The following is a 16,474-nucleotide window of genomic DNA, read 5'->3' on the forward strand; positions in this document are numbered from 1 at the left end:
GGCAACAGGACGACAATAGGAGTACACTCCACCCAAATGACCAAATCTCGGCTAAACATGTCACGTAGGAACCCTAAGAGGTCAGCCACATAAGTGGAAAAGCACAACATACAATCATACCAGGCGCCACCACCCCCCACACCCCCCAACCCCTTCCCAACCAGACCCCCCCAACAGTTCCCACGACATACCTCCCACCCCAATCCCCAGAACAAAAACAAACATAGATACTTAACAGATTCAACGAAGCGTCCCAGAACAGTGCAGCGCACCATGAAGTCACTGGGAGGGGGGTGAAAGACCTCAAGAGGGTCTCCCAGGGCCTCGGTCCGGGGCGTCTTCTCACAAAGTACTTGCATACCCACGGAACCAAAGAACGCGGGCCCCTCCGGCCCCATAAGGCCTGCAACCCTCAAGTCAGGCCGCTCCAGAGCTCTGCTGCGAAGACGTCAACGTCGGCGAGGCAACGGAGGCCACCGCATCTCCTCTTTCCTGCAGGCTGGTTGCTCGATCCGGCCGCCCACGATCCGGTGCCGACCCCACTCTGTGCCATGAGGAGGAGCGGTGTCGCCGCCTCGGTGAAGGGCTGCCTACCCTCGAAGCTGGGGAATCATCCCCGATGCCCAGAAGTTCTTTTGCCACCTGCAACGAGCGTATCTGCGCCAGTTTATTCTGCCAACGGAAGACTATGCGGAATGGATGGCCCCAAGAGTAGGAGATGTTGTGGTCACGTAGGAACGCCGTGACTGGCCTGAATTCCCGCCGCTTCTGAAGGGTCGTCGCTGCTAAATCTTGATAGAGTTGCGGACGATGGTCACGGAACTGCAAAGAGGGAGCGTCACGTGCCTTCCTAAGGATTCTTTCCTTGAGCTGAAAATCATGGACACACACCAGGATGTCCGGTGGCGGACCCCCACCCCTACGTGGCAGACCAACTCTGTGGACCCGATCCATTCGAATCTCATGTACCTCCTCGTCGTCCAAAATCTGGCGGAAGAGGTCCTGGACGTAGCCGCGGAGGTCCCCTGCTTCTCCATCGCACGGTACCGCTCGTATGCGAATGTTGTTTCTCCTAGAGCGGTTCTCCAAGTCCTCCGCATGGGCCTGCAGGTCCAGGTTCTGTTCCGTGAGTCTCAGCACATCTTGTTGCAACTGGTGGACGTCATTTGCCATGATGAGATCGTGGTCCTCGAGGGTGGCTACTCTTTCTCCCACAGCGTCCACGTCCCTCCGCACCTCCCGAAGATCAGAAGTCAATTGCGCTCGGAGGTCTGAGATATCTTCTTTGATGGACTTGAAGAGGTCGGTCATAAATGCTTTAGTGGCCGGCGCCTCGTCATAAGAGCATTTAGGAGAAGAGCTTGGGCCAGGGGAAGCTGGTTGCTGAGTGCTCTTTGATTGTCCATCCCTCCCGGTCTTTCCTTTGCGTAGAGCGTTAGACATCGTGACCCCCTCCAAGTGTCTGGCAGGGCACAGCGAACCGTACCCCTCCGCCACCAGCTAGATCCACACAAGAGCTCGAGAGGGTACCCACACCGGTGGCCCAGGGTTCCCGGGACAGTCTCAGGTCATAGCACAGGCAGTGGCAGTCACTTCTAGTAGAGGGTGCTTCAGTCGCCCTCGCTCAGCCCCTACGGCCAGGGAGAACGCAGCGGCGCAGGTTCAGCACAGAGGAAGATAAGCGGGCAGGAGCCCCACAGGCCGCGATGTTGGTAAGGGCCACAGCGAGCCCAGGCACAATCCTCTGTGGCTACCCGATCCAGCCCGCGATCCGACCTTTCTCGCTCCCCCGGCGCACCAGCGCCTCGGGTCCCGCGCCCAGGGGGGATGGGGCGTAGAACCAGCAATGGCGGGGCCTCTCAGGCGGTGACTGGTTGGGCCTGTCACAGCAATGCACGTAGGTATTCCTCAACCGGCCTCCAAACAGCCGAGTCCGCAGTCGCAGACCTCCACTGCCCAATCCAGCTCTCCCCCGCAGTGCCCTGGGGTCAGGATCTGCCTGCCTTCACCTGCCCAGGCGCCGTCTCTCGCTATTGCCGCCACGTGGTCCGATCCTCGCCCATGTCCGCTGTCCGCCGCATTCACTGCCACCAATCAGGCGCACTCTCACCTGTGTGGCCAGGGCACTCGCCCCCCATGCAGTGTTATCGCTCAGTCCAGGGGTCCGTCTCGATGTATGGGTCCAGGGAGCAGCGCCGAGCATTCCCCCTACTAGGCCTCAGACCGCGGGTTCGAGTGGAAGGGCAGTCACCCTCAGCTCCGGGCGCTCGTCGGCAAGAGGCTCCTCCCCCGCCGGGGAGGCTCGGGGAACCAGCGTCAATCCGGCGTCCTCTCGCTGCAGCCCGGTTCCGGCGGCCCCCACCTCACTGTCCAGGTGAGCCCGCCAACTTCTGCCGCCCAGGAGGACCCGGGTCTCCCCCGTGCGCCCTCCTCTCTGCGCCGCACCAGCCCCGGTCACCTCCTCCGACTCCGGAGCCGCTTGGATGACTCCCGTGTCTCCGGGTCGCTCACCGCCGATGGCCAACACTCTGCAGCAAAGCCCAAGCGGCCCGGTGCCAGAAATAACTCTGGAGCTGCGCTACACAAAGCTTCTGCAGGGCCCGGGGCCGGAGAGGACCTGAAACACGTCCTACTCCGCCGCCATCTTGGCCACGCCCCGCATATGATATTTTTAAAACATTTCTAATACCAGTCATGTCTGTTTTTCCTGGGTCTCCAGACCAGTATTTCCCACATTTTTAGAACCACAACCCAGATATTAAAATAACAACTTTTGCGATTGCCCCCTAGCTTTAATGGTCATGATGCAGGAAATTTGTTTAATGTAACTAAAGCCTAGTGTGGTAGCACATTGTCATTTACACACACCACATTTTCCATTGTAATAGCTACTGAATTTGCATAGACCTACAGTTTAACTGATAAAGCGTTATGGCACACAAATAATAATGTGTTGAAATCGTGTTTCTATGAATATTCATAATTTATGCATCACCAAGGAAAGTGTCTTGATTTGTTTTCGTCCTCTTAAAATCTGTATTTCCATCACACTTCAGAATGAAAATAGGTGCTTTATTTGTGCTTTCTGCTGAATGCATATAGTTCATTTAAAGGTATTTACATTTTGTATGTTGAATGCTGCTAAAATTAGATCTTACAGCCTTTCCTTTCACAACCGTACTCCAGTAGGATTATCACATAATTGACTTAAAAAATTCCTCTCACTCTGAAGAGAAAGAAAAGTAAACTCCAACCCTCCTGTTAAAAGAATAAGCAGCAATTTGTCAGAATTCATAGCCTGATATTTGACCTCTGTCTTTGAAGCACCAGCAAATGTTTCAAGATACTCACAGAATTTAAAGGCATCCTTATGTATTGCTTGCACTTTCCAGACCACCAAAAAGCGGGTCACAACTCTCCCCTGAGCTCTAGACCCATTGATGTCCAGATGTTTGAGGATCTTTGGTAAACGTTCTCTGACCTCTTTATAAATGGGTCCAATGAAGACAATGAGAATCAACTAGCCAAGTTCCCCTAGGTAAGCCACGCACAATGCAGGTCGAGGAGGACAGGATTCATGGCAGATTTTCTTCCAATTTTGGCTAGTGTCTGCAGTCCATTGTTTCATTAATTATTTTGTAACATTTCATCTCTGAATGTCTATATTCATGCATGCTGTGAAAAAAAAAGCGTGCAGGTTAACGTTTATATATCAATAATGATAACCACACTCAGGCTCTTTTAAAATTGTTACTTTTAATTGTAAAACATAATTCATTTTATCTCGGTTTGCAGTGGCTGGAATCTACATTGCGGTTTAAATGTTCATTGCATTATTTCATGTTTAACATTGACACTTCTCTCAACATAACTTCAATAAATGTTGAACATGTATAATGAGTTCTTCATCAGGACATGACTCTAACTGATAGTTTAAACAGTTTGACCACAATAACCGTTAAACAATGAAACACAAATTGTCAGCCAGTGTTGTTCCCCTTTTTGAGAGTAAGCATACAATAGTCTTATATCTCTAATGCAAGTTGTGAACTTTAACAATCCAATTGGGTGTGCAGAGTGTTGAGACACTCTGTTGCACTGTCCTATCCAAATCATAATTGATCATCTAGGGTCTTTCCAGGGGGCGTGCCCAATCTGAGTAAGAGCGTGGCTTAAAAACACGTAAACTAAAAATCTGTGCTTAGCGTAGTGTGGCCGACTGGTATTTTGCAGCCTCTGTCAATGCATTCAGGAATGTAATACAGCAAGTAACATTGCGCCTACAACAAGCCAGGACTATTGGCTTTCTAAATTGGTGCTAGTTGCACAGACAAATAAGCAACAACTATGGTTTAGTTGATTTGTTGTATATAATATTGAAATTGCATCAATTCTGAAATAATCAGACCGTGAAAGACCTAGAACACTCTCTTTGAAGTAACACCAAAGGCAGGAAAGGGTGGTACTGCTGCAGAGTTAAGATTTTTTTCTCACCCATTAGGGTGAGGGCAAAAATGGAGAGCCCGATAGGACCCGTCTCAGTGCCTGCTTTTTAGAACAGGACCCGCCCACTTAAAGCCCTGATTCTTGCCTGTTCCTAAGCTTGTAGCCTGTCTTTGCTTTCTACCGCTATGAACAATGCAATGCCACCATTTGTGATCAGTTATACAAGCTCAAAATGCAAAAGTGTTTTAACTAAGCATTTTTATGAGTATTTAAAATTATTCTAAATTTTGTATTTGTTGATCTCAGTTGAGGTCTGGATCAAATAAAGTTTACTGTTTACTGTTTACTGTTTACAAGCTCGGAATTGTCTTTTCTTTGTATCAATTACCACTACTGTGTGACTCTCGCAGTTCATAGTCAGGTAAATGGAGCTCCAAATAAATTCTCTCTTCCTCTGTCAAGCCTTCACAGAAGATGGTTTGCTACACTTAAGCATCACAGAAAAATACTGTATTCACAGAAAATTACTATGCTCAATCCTTTGATTGAGTGCTCTCGATTGTAGCTCTCCATATTTTCCTTTTTTCAATATTATTTCTGCAATGCGAGATTTTTGTAAACCACAAAATACATAATTCTTAACTGATTGATGAGAGTTCTCCATTCTTCAAAATGCTTCATCCCTGAGGACATATCACTCATTTTTATTTTCCTTTCTTTTTTCTCTATGAGAACTTTGTGACATGGAGCTTTGACGCTTAGAGGGGTGTGCATGTTCTCCATGCAGCCAGCATGGAGAAGGGCAAAGTGCGCATGACAGGTTTGGGCAGCCACGAAAGGGCCAACCAAACAACTTGTGCGCACTCAGGAGTGGGCATACCACTCCTCCCCTGCTCAAAGAGCAAAGCAGCCATGCCCACCCGCAAAGCAAATATAAAATGGTAATAACAAAAAGTTATTACCATTTTATGTTTTGGCTTCTCGCACTGCGAGAAAGCAGTGGGGCGGTGCTCCTCCACCACAGCAGAGGAGCCACCCCATGTTACATGTGGAGTATTGGATTGCCTAATCCTATCACAATGAACTGAAAATGTCGTTATGTTGCTCTTTTATTTCTGTGTTTTCCAGGAATGGTGTTCTTGTTACCTCTGCAGTTATTACTTTTGGTTTCTTTATGATTTCCTTTACCTATCCTCCAATGATATTTTCACAAGTAGTGCTGTCTTGCTTCATGTAATATTCAGATGCAATTCGTTATATGTTAATCAGTTGCAAATAAGAAAAGTTTGCCTTGAAAGGAAAACTGAAAACTGTCGAAACGAAGCATATTGTTGCAGTCTGGGTTTTATTGTGAACATGTGTTGACATTTTGAGTCATTTTACAGTTATCTGGGCATCATCATTGCGTTTCACAACTAGAAAATAAAAGATAAAAGTAAGTTATGTTCCAGAACTCAAGAATCTTCATTAAAACGTTCAACTGTCATGTAGGCCTTTCAGGATATGTATGCAAGATAAATGTGCATGCATCTAAATGGAACTTATTTATACATGCTGGGGTTATCTGTAAGTAAAGCATGGGTGTAGCCCTCCAGGACCTGCTTTGGGCACCCTTACCCCTAAGTACAAAAAGGCACATTCAAGATTCATAAACAAATATAACTGCTATGTGAACCACTGAGAAGTATATAAACCGATATGTGTGATATATGACATGGGGGGTGTGGCTTGACGGCTATGTAGAGGGAAACGGACCTCGGCGCTCCTCCTTGGCCTCCCTCCTCTGCAATTGATCCTGGCCAGCTGTGGGGGCCCCCTACTGCTTAATCGGTGGCAGAATACCTGGTGCTGCTGTGGGATGATTGCCGGCGAGCACAGCAGCTGTGGAGCAGAGACATTTGTAAATTCCTGCTTGACTGGTGTGGCGACCCAAGATGGTGGCCGCGAGTTGATGAAGCGACCTCTGCGGACTGTGGCACTGTGGATGCGGCGGACTGCTACTGGGCAGTGGTGACGAACTCCGGACCTGCTCACGAGCTGGACAGTGCTCAGATTGGGGACAATACAGGCGCCGGTGGGACACACTGCGGGGACTGTGCATCAGGACCCGGCGCTGGGAGGTGACCCTAAGATGGCGGCAATGCGGACAGGGAGAGGGGCCTGTTGACCGTGCAAACGGCTGGAGATTGCGGCGCTGAACTGGGCTGACTGCAGCTGAGCAGGTGACATATCGTGCCCATGGTGCTGCCCGAGACTGTTGTGGAGTGGCAGACGGAAGTGCAGAGAAGGCACCTGAGGTGGTGAGACTGGCCATTACTGGGAACTTAGATCTGCGCAAACAGTTTTGCCCTGGAGGGGACCTAAAAATGGCGGCCCTGACCGGTGGCAAGAGAAACGGCCGAGGCGGACGGTGAGACTACTGGTAGTACAGAGGCCCATCTCTCCCACTGATCGGCACCAGGAACGAGACAGAGTAGTTCAAGCAGTGGCAGCCATTAACCAGGGCGCAGTTAGTCCGGCCAGCAGCAACTCGGAACACGGGAAAAGTGGAGCGGAGAGCCCGAGTTCGAGTAGTGCCCAGGGGCTATCAGATACTGAACTTCCGGCCGTTACTCTGCAGACAGCGAATGGGATGTTTGGTTGATGGGGCTGCAGAGGGTATGCGGAGAACATGGTAAGACGACTGCTGTGACCGTTGGGCCTAGAAACTCATTTGATACATGATGGCGAGCTGAGAGGAGTCTCTACAAGAACCATGGGGGCCCTGATGGACGTATTAGTTCTGATGGGGGGGCCGGGAGGGGTTCTGGGGGCACTGAGAGTGAGTCATGCGCCACCTTCTTTTTATGGATCTTTGTATGAACACTTTGGTTTAGATGGGGGCTTGTTCTTGTGTACCTGTCCTGGGGTTTGGGAGTTGGGTAAAGTTTGACGTTGGAGAGTGTTGGGGGAGGGTCAGGCATGTCGCTAGGGTTGTTCCTTGGGGGGCAGAATCTAGAGTTGGAGTCATGGGTACCTCCGTAGGAATCAAAGTTATGTCTTGGAATGTAAGGGGGATGCATACCATGGGTCGGCGACACAAAATACACTCCTACCTAGTGCGGAGAGGGGTGCAAATTGCGCTACTGCAAGAAACCCACTTGACAAAGTCAGAGGGGGCGGCGCTGCAGCGTCGTTGGAGAGGGCAGGTATTTCATACCACATATTCGGCTTATGCAAGAGGAACTTTAATATGGGTGCGAGCAGGAGTACCATTCCAATGTGTTAGGCAGATAGTTGATACAGAGGGCCGATTCACGGTCGTAGCAGGGCGGCTTGATGGTCGGGACATTACGTTAGGAAGCATATATGCACCTAATGTCGAGCAACCTGCCTTTTTCACACAGCTATCACAGAAACTGGCAAGGGAGTTGACGGGCCCTATACTTCTGGGGGGAGATTTAAATTGCATTACTGACATAGACTTGGACCGCTCTCATCCCCCGCTTTTCCTGACGCACTCACTCACAGAATCGCGGAAGCAAGACGGGACTGGCAACAGCACTGGGGACTGACAGAAGCTTGGTAGGCTCATCACCCTGGGGAACGGGACTACTCTTATTTCTCAGCTATGCATGAGCTGCATGTCCGGTTGGACGCTATACTTTGCTCCCCTGATGTGCATATGGCAGTTACGTGGAGTGAGTATCTAGCTAGGACAACCTCCGATCACAACCCGCTACTGGTGTCCTTGAATTGGGTTCGCCTTAGAACGGCGATCCCCAGTTGGCGTCTCAAAATGGAAACATTGGAGGACCAGGTCTTCCGAACCACCATAGGTAATGCTATTGAGGAATACTTTCAACACAACACTAACACATCCTCTAACCTACATAATGAGTGGGATGCATTCAAAGTAGTGATATGGGGTCGATGTATTGGGGAGGCTGTGGGAGTTCGAAAAACTTTATTGAGTGAGGTACAACAGGCGGAAAGGTGACTCAGGGAGAAAGAAAGGAAAAGACCAGGACGGGAGGATAAACAATAGGAACTGTTGAACGCGAAAGAAGAGATGGCGACACAAGTGGAGAGGCTGAGGTATTTTGATTACAGGGCATATGCGGCACGGGCGCACGCAGAAAAGGATAAGTCTGGAGCACTCTTGGCTTGGTTGGCAAATCCGGCGCACAGAGGGACACCGATCCTAGAACTACGCGATGAGGGAGGGGCAGTATGCTATGGACAGCAGGCCATTAATGCGCGATTTCTGGAATACTACACTATTCTCTACCACAGCTGGTTAGACCCCAGGGTTCTCGAGGAGGGGGATTTTTTGGACATAGACCTGCCGCAGATTGAGGCAGAGGAGGCTGAGAGCTTGGGTCGGCCAGTGAGACTGGGTGAGGTTAGGGGAGCCATAAAATGTATGGCTAGGAACAAAACACCAGGCACTGACAGGCTACCGGCTGAGTTTTATGCCACGTATGTGGACCTACTAGCCCCTCAACTGGTAACTCTATATAATCAATCAAAGCAAGATGGCTATCTTCCTAGCTCTACAAGAGAAGCAGTAATTATACCCCTCCTTAAGCCGGACAAACCGGTGTGGGATTGTACAGCCTATCGCCCCTCTTGCGATGCTTAATCTTGACTATAAGATCCTGAGCAGTGTTTTGGCCAGCCGACTGATGGTACATATGACAACCCTTGTGCATGGAGACCAGGCTGGTTTTATTCCTTCCTGGAATACGGCCATGAACATATGGAGGCTGTGCCAGTTATTACAGGGGGCGATGGATGAGGGAGGAGAGGCATATGTACTATCAATTGACATTGAAAAGGCCTTTGATAGTTTGGAGTGGCCATATCCGTTCAGGGTCCTGAGGGTGTTTGGTCTGGGCGAGGGATTTGTGGCTGAACGAAAATTCTGTATAGTCAATCAACTGCCAGGGTTAGAACGGGGGGGAACGATTTCCGAAGCCTGCAGTGTGGGTAGGGGGACGAGGCAGGGCTGCCCACTGTCTCCTCTCCTGTTCGCCTTGGCAGTCGAGCCATTAGCAGTTCATGCACGGTCGGGGAGGCACTTCAGGGGTTTGGATGGGATGGGTCAGGTGCATTACATTGCTCTATATGCAGACGATGTGCTATTGTTCCTCGCCAATGCTGTGGAGGAGCTACGGGGTGCCAGAGACTTGCTGGCGAGACTGGGACAGGTGGCGGGGCTCAAAGTCAACTGGAATAAAATGTGCCTTTTTCTGGTACGGGGGGCAGAGCTGAACCACCTGAGGGGCTAGATGTGCGCTGGGAAAACAATTGCCTGCCTTATTTGAGAGTCCGAATTTACCATGAGCCAGCTTATTTATTTCAGGGTAACATAGGGCAAGCATTGCGAACTACCAGGAGTAATTTTGATTTCTGGGGGACTCTGCCTTTATCGGTAGCAGGGAGAGTTGCGTTGCTAAAAATGATAACCCTGCCTCGTCTACTGTACTATTTTGGTGCGCTACCACTTTGGGAACCTGGGAAATATTTTGCCCAAATAAACTCTATGGTAACGAGTTTCCTGTGGGGCTCAAGAAGGCCCAGAGTGGCACCTAATACTATGATGCGCCCTAGACAGGAGGGTGGGTTCGCAGCACCCGATTTCGAGGCATACTACCACACGGCCCAATTTCAATGGTTCATGCAGTGGATGGCGGGGAAGAAGAGGGTGGAGACGGGCCAGAGGGATATGGATTGGAGACTTCGCCAACTGACCCGGATTCTACTCCAGCTGCCGATAAGCGAAAGAGAGGTGCAGAGGGATCTGTGGGTAGTGCGACCGTGTTGGAATAGAGCCATTAGAAGAGGTAAGATGGGTCCTGCGTACGCGCCTGAGATTCCAATATGGCTCTGTGAGGTGTTACCGCACGGAGGAGATTGGCAGAGGTTACGGGACTGGGAGGAACTGGGGATCTCCACTATTGGGGATCTCTATGAAGATGGTGCCCTCATACCATTTCACGGACAGATATGAGCTGCCAGCCCAGGACTTTCTTTTACATGCGGCATTAACGGCCGCCGTACGGAAACAAACACTTGAAGAAAGGAATGGAGGAGCCACAGACCTTTCTCCCTTGTCAGTATGTGGTCACCTCGGCGGGGAAGATTAAGGCGGTTACCTGACTCTATATGAGAATCACGCAGGGGACTCCCTTTGAGGGACTGCGCAATAAGTGGGAGGCAAATCTGGAGATGCCCATAGAGGAAAATCCGTGGGAGATGTTGATGGAGCGGGCATGGAAATGTTCCCGGAATGCGAGATTCCAGCTAATACAATTTTACGTGTTCCATCGGGCGTACCTCACTCCGCTCAAAATCAATTAGTTTTTCGGATCCCGCACAGCCTGCCCGCGATGCAAAACGGAAAATGCTGCATTTGTGCACATGCTCTGGGACTGTCCACTGTTACACGGGTTCTGAGGGGAGATCTTGACCAGACTAAAGGAGGTGACAGACAGGGAGCTGCAGCTGACCCCAGGTGTTTGCCTGCTACGCTGGTTTCCCCACACTGCCCGTAACAAGATTACCAGTGAATTCCTAGACTTAAGATTAGTCCTAGCTAAAAGGGAGATCACTAGTCATTGGAAAGCAGTAACTGCCCCATATACTGCGCGATGGTTGCGGGAGCTTATAAAGTGGGCGGATTGTGAGGGGTTTTTTCGACTACAGGTGGCCAGGAGAACTGACAATGATAGATTACTGAAATCGGCGAGGGCATGGAGGGCGATGGTGGACCTGCTTAAGAGCCCAGCCGACGATGATGATTGATCCTCTGCGGGTGGAGGACTCATCCTCCGGCACTGGGGTGCTGCATCTGGTGCATGAGTGAGATAGATAATGGGTGGGGCGGTTGCTGTGGGAACATCCCTCTGGATGGGACCCTGATTTCTGATGTAAGGATTTCAATAGGATGGTAGGAATGTATGCTGGGTGACAAGAGACATAAGGGAGAGCGACATGCCTGAGGGGAGGGGGGACCGGGGTTTGGGGGTGGAGTTGTTGTTATTTTTCAGTGGCCTTGCAGGAGGAGGGGCGGAGTTCAAGTATCCACAACCTTAGGACAGAGTGATCCTGCTCTCAGGGATAGAGTCAGAGGCTGGAATAGACACGACTAACGTATTTAGTAGACAACAATGCTGACAAAGCCGGCGATGAAGATATGGTCAACCTAATCCGGAGTGTACATAGAACAGGCTATCTCCTTAAAATGATACAATGATGTATAATTGAGAGCAATATAACCGAGAAATGAAGAATGTCTTATGTATGATAAAGGAAAAACTGAATAAAGTTTGTTTACAAAAAAATGTGTTATATATGACATAACTGATTTTTGGCATGTTTTGTACCATTTAGTTACACCTCACTTCCTCGATCTTCAGCAGTCTAAGCAGGCGTGTCGACATACGCCTGCACTTAGAAGTTTAGAGAAGAGGCTCTTGTATAGATGTTCTTGGTGACAGGGTCACCGTCACTTGCTGAATATATCAGCATGCGATTTTTCATTGAATTGCAAGTTTTGTGCCTGAGATTTGTCATGACTGTTAGGCAAAGCACCCGCAGACTCTCAGTAGTGACATCAGCTCCACTGTCTGTACTTAGCTGGGTGATGAGCAGTGGCAGGGTATGAGCTTGCCGGACTCAGAGACTTGGAATGCAGCAGGCATTGTCTGGCCGTGCTGCCGCTACACACAGTTACCATCATTTAGACTAGCCAATAACTACTAGTGTCAGTAAATAGATACAGTAGTGGTTTGGTCTCTGTTTGGCTGCACTTCATGCCTCTGCCAACAGTATTCAACTCTACAGAACTGGTGACATGATGGTTCCACATCCACAAATGCCAATACCATGTCTCTACTTACTGTCTTGAAGTGCTGCCTTCACTGTTAAGTTGTGCTCATTAGATCTGACCATCATAAACCCATCATTTGCGTGTACGAAGTGACTCGCAGCCTTCAGTGAGATGTCACTACCGATGGCCATGGTTCTGCTGATGCTGCTTGTAAGAAATTGGGTTACTGGTCGACGGGGGTAAAACCCTTCTCAGGCCACAGCCACAATTCTTCTCAGGGTGAAGTCACAAGCCAATTCTAAATTAACCTGTGCTCAACCCTCGGGTAGCTTGGCAGAGAGCAGTTAGGTTTTACTCAGAGGCAATCTGGGAAGTATTTGAGCAACACGTCAAATAGTACAACAGTGAAAATATGCCAAAAAAGGAGCCCACAACAGTATTAGAAAAATAGAATGATTTTTAATAAATAAATAATCCCAAAACAACAAAAATCCAATTAGTAGAGATATTGCATTTGAACGTTTTTAGAGAAAATAACGCCAAAAGGCATGAGGCACCAACTGTGGATATCTGGTCAACCAGACTGGGACAAAGTTGCAAGTTCAGGCCGACTGCAATAGAGCGTGGGCTGGCTACAGGGACCCAGTTAGGCTCGCTGAACAAAAGTACCTTAAATCCAGGTTGCAGAGAGTTGGGTGGTTTAGTGCCTAAGATGCATTGCGCAGCCAAAGTGATGCATCAAGGTTGAAATGGGAGGGCCTGTTGCATCCATGTCAAGCATCCCGTTGGTATGGCTTGCAGTGAGAAGTCCGGCATCAAGGTTGTGGCGCACATTTGCATGAGGCATCAGTTCTGAAGAACTGTGAGGTTTCGATGCTGAGTCCAGCATTGTTGTCGAGCTGCTGTCGACTAAGGATGTGCGTGGGCCTGCCAGGAAATGTGCCACACAGCCATGGTTCCGAAGGCAATGGGGGCTGTGGCGGTGATGCAAGTCCTTGATAAGGGTGATACGTAGGATGTGCTCGGGGTTTTGCCACACAGCAGAGGAGATGTGTCTGTTCCACTGGATCCCCACAGGCTGGTAAGCACCTTAAGTCCAAGTGTTCAGGACTCGTTTGGCACCACTTGGCAGTGTAGACTTACAGATGGCAGGGTCCAAATGCAATGTTTCTGGAAGCCTGTTATGTCCCTGATGCTTTAGATCAGGAGGACAGCCAGCTAGCCCTTGGAATCACTCTGGTTTCAAAAGATGCGGGTCCTGTCCTTTTTACCCTTGCAAGAGGGCAGCAGGTGAGCAGAGCAAAGCAGAAGTCAATTACAGTGCAGGGCAACAGCACAGACGTCCTTCCTCCAGGTAGAGTAACCAGAGGTCCAGGAATGTGTTGAAGTGGAGTTGTCTGGGATCCAGTATTTATACCCAGTTGTGCCTTTAAAGTGGGGAAGAACCTTCTAGACATTTCCCTTTAAAGCCCCCAGCCAGCTTGCCCCCCTACACTGGCTCCAGACTAACTACAGAGGGTATGCAGGCTTTGTGTGGAGCCAGTACTCCATCTGTTCAAATGTAAGTGGGACTGTGCCCATCTTCTTCCTCCCATCCTGCCAGTGATGGTCCACCCAGACACACCTAAGCCCTCTATTGTGTGTGGCTGTCTAGGAGGAATACACAAAGCCCACCTGTCAGCTACACCCAGTCATGTGACCAGAGACAGACTACAGGCACTAAATGGATAAGGCAGGAAAATGACAACTTTCTAAAACTATCAAACAAGGAACAGCCAATGCTGACTCTACTTGACAAACACTATGATTTCTCTTCATAGTCACAAAACGTTATTACAAATTAACCAAACTGACCCTGGCGTCGGCTATGGAGTACAGCTGAGTTGAGCCACTACCGGGAGGAACTCAAAGCTATACTAGTCTTATATGGGGCCGTGGGTAGTATTCCTTGGTTGTCTTTTGTGAAGGACTCGCTCCGTGCCATCGGCAGGGAGGACCTCTGGGATTGTCCAGAGAAGTCGTGTCCAGCCACTTCAAAAAAAATGTTATCCAAAGAAATCACATATCACAATCTGGATAGCCTAATCGGAGCAACCAGTGGTTCGAGTTTAACCCATGGGTTCTTGAATTTTAAAACTCAATATCAATTTGAACAGGTTTTAGACTCTATAAACCCTTTGTCCATGAGGCGGTTATTCCTTCCAATTTAGATACGGGACCCTGACACTATTTGCAACAACTAACAAGTGGTCAGATGAGGCCCGTTACCTTTGCCCCGGATGTCGAGTGGCAGAAGAAACAGAAATTCATGGGGTTTTTTCTGCCCGGTATATAAGCAGGCTAGGTCTAAATGGACAATACAATTGTGTAGAAACTTGGGGATTAGGGATTATCATGTATTTTTAGAATTCTAAAATCTGATATGGACCCGGTGTATGTGGTTGCAATTTCTAAATTTTACAGGCAATGTGGCTGAAAAGAAGGCACCTTATGGAAATTGATATTTAGTGAGCTCTGTTTGTATTATTTATCTGTTAACACTTGGAGCGCTTCTTAACCATTTTCTACAATGTTAATAACGGTTTTAATATTTTTATCTTAATTTATATTTTTAAAAATTGGACACAGTCTTACCATTTGAAAACCACTGGTAGTCTGTGTGCCAAACCATGGCTTATGTTGTAATTGGTGCTTAGCTTTTAGCTTTTATGAAAATGCCTAGTCGATTTTTATTAACTTCTGTGCTTTTATGACTGCAATAGTCGCAATAAAGTTATTATGAATGAAAACTTAATTACTGTGAACACCATTTATTTTTAACATAATTTATTTTTTATTTTTATTTTTTTATTGATTTTAACCCCATTGTATGCAAGGAATGCAAAGTATAGATCATACATTATAAATACATTAAACAAAAAAAATCAAGCAATCAGAACAATCAGAACAAAACAGAGAAAAATATACATAACATCTGTAAAATGTCCTAGATCCAATCCGTTATAGGTGCCCATATCATCACTACCATAGCCCTCTTTCGCCTTCCTTTAGTTTTATAAATAGCCAATTCCAAATTATACATTGCTAATAATCTTTCACGCCAACTGAAAAAAGAGGGCAAATCCGGATTGATCCAGTATTTTGTAATACACGCACGTACTAAAAGCCATACAGATGAAGATAAAACATATCGTAGCATTAGATCTTATTTGACCAGATATTCCTGGGCTGAGACCAATGAACACTAATTCACCAGTTATACTCATCGGTCGTCCCAATATTGATTGCAAAAACTGTTCAAGTGATAAGAAAAATTCAGATAGTTTGGGGCAAGCAAAAACATATGTACGGCGTCAGCAGCAAATTGTCCACACCTGTTGCCCTTGGTCCCAGTGGCAGTGCTCCATTTAGAAATCTTTCTTGGAGTATAATATAAATCGTGTATAGCCATATAATGCTGTGATTGCATCCTTCCTGTCATAAGAACCCGATTAGCCAACAGAAATGATTCAACAATATTAGCTTCAGCTATCCCTTGCTTAGTTACCCATTTCATTTGACAGCTTTCCAGATCATCTGGGAGTTCTGCGACAAGATAAGAATAAAATTGCCCTATTTATGTTTTTTTTCCATACTCTCGATGAGAGGAAATTTTGTCAATTGCCGTTTTATCCCAGGACCTACAGTCTGCAAAAAGCTACGGATTTGAAGAAATTTTAAAAATTCATTTTTAGGTAGACCAAAATTATTTTGCAGTTCAATAAATGAAACTAAGTGTCCCTCTTGGAGCAGGTCCCCTAAACATTGAATTCCTCTAATGCCCCACCTATTGACAATTTGATCACGAAAGATAAAGGGTAGTAACTCGGATAGCTAGGTTCTACTACTTTGACCAGACAGACCTTATTCGCCTCACCCATCCCGAGCTCATAGGTAGAAGGGGTATTACGAGACAGTATCCGGGCTCTATCCCCCACTACCAGTGGGCTGCTAAATTGCAACATAATAAAACAAAAGTAGGGTATTCCCCAACCCCCCGATCTTTCGGCAGCACCATCTTTTTATAAGCTCTTCTTTGTCGCTTATAACTCCACAGAAATCTAGAGGAGATCCTCTCTAGTCTTTTAAAACATATGGCTGGGAATTCGATCGAGATTGTGCGAAACATATATAAAAGTTTGGGTAGTACCAACATTTTTAGCACATTAGATC

General features: G+C 47.8%; 1 long non-coding RNA gene across 1 annotated transcript in view; it reads right to left on the reverse strand.

Moving 5' to 3' along the window:
* Positions 1-3,260: 3,260 nt before the first annotated feature.
* LOC144829023 (uncharacterized) overlaps positions 3,261-16,474 on the reverse strand; it is a 355,713-nt gene continuing 342,499 nt past the window's right edge. Inside the window, exon 3 of the long non-coding RNA XR_013610582.1 lies at positions 3,261-3,675. This is a non-coding gene — a long non-coding RNA (uncharacterized LOC144829023). The remainder of the gene's footprint in view (positions 3,676-16,474) is intronic.

Source organism: Lissotriton helveticus, chromosome 4_1, assembly GCF_964261635.1.
Source record: "Lissotriton helveticus chromosome 4_1, aLisHel1.1, whole genome shotgun sequence".
Lineage (NCBI taxonomy): Eukaryota > Metazoa > Chordata > Amphibia > Caudata > Salamandridae > Lissotriton > Lissotriton helveticus.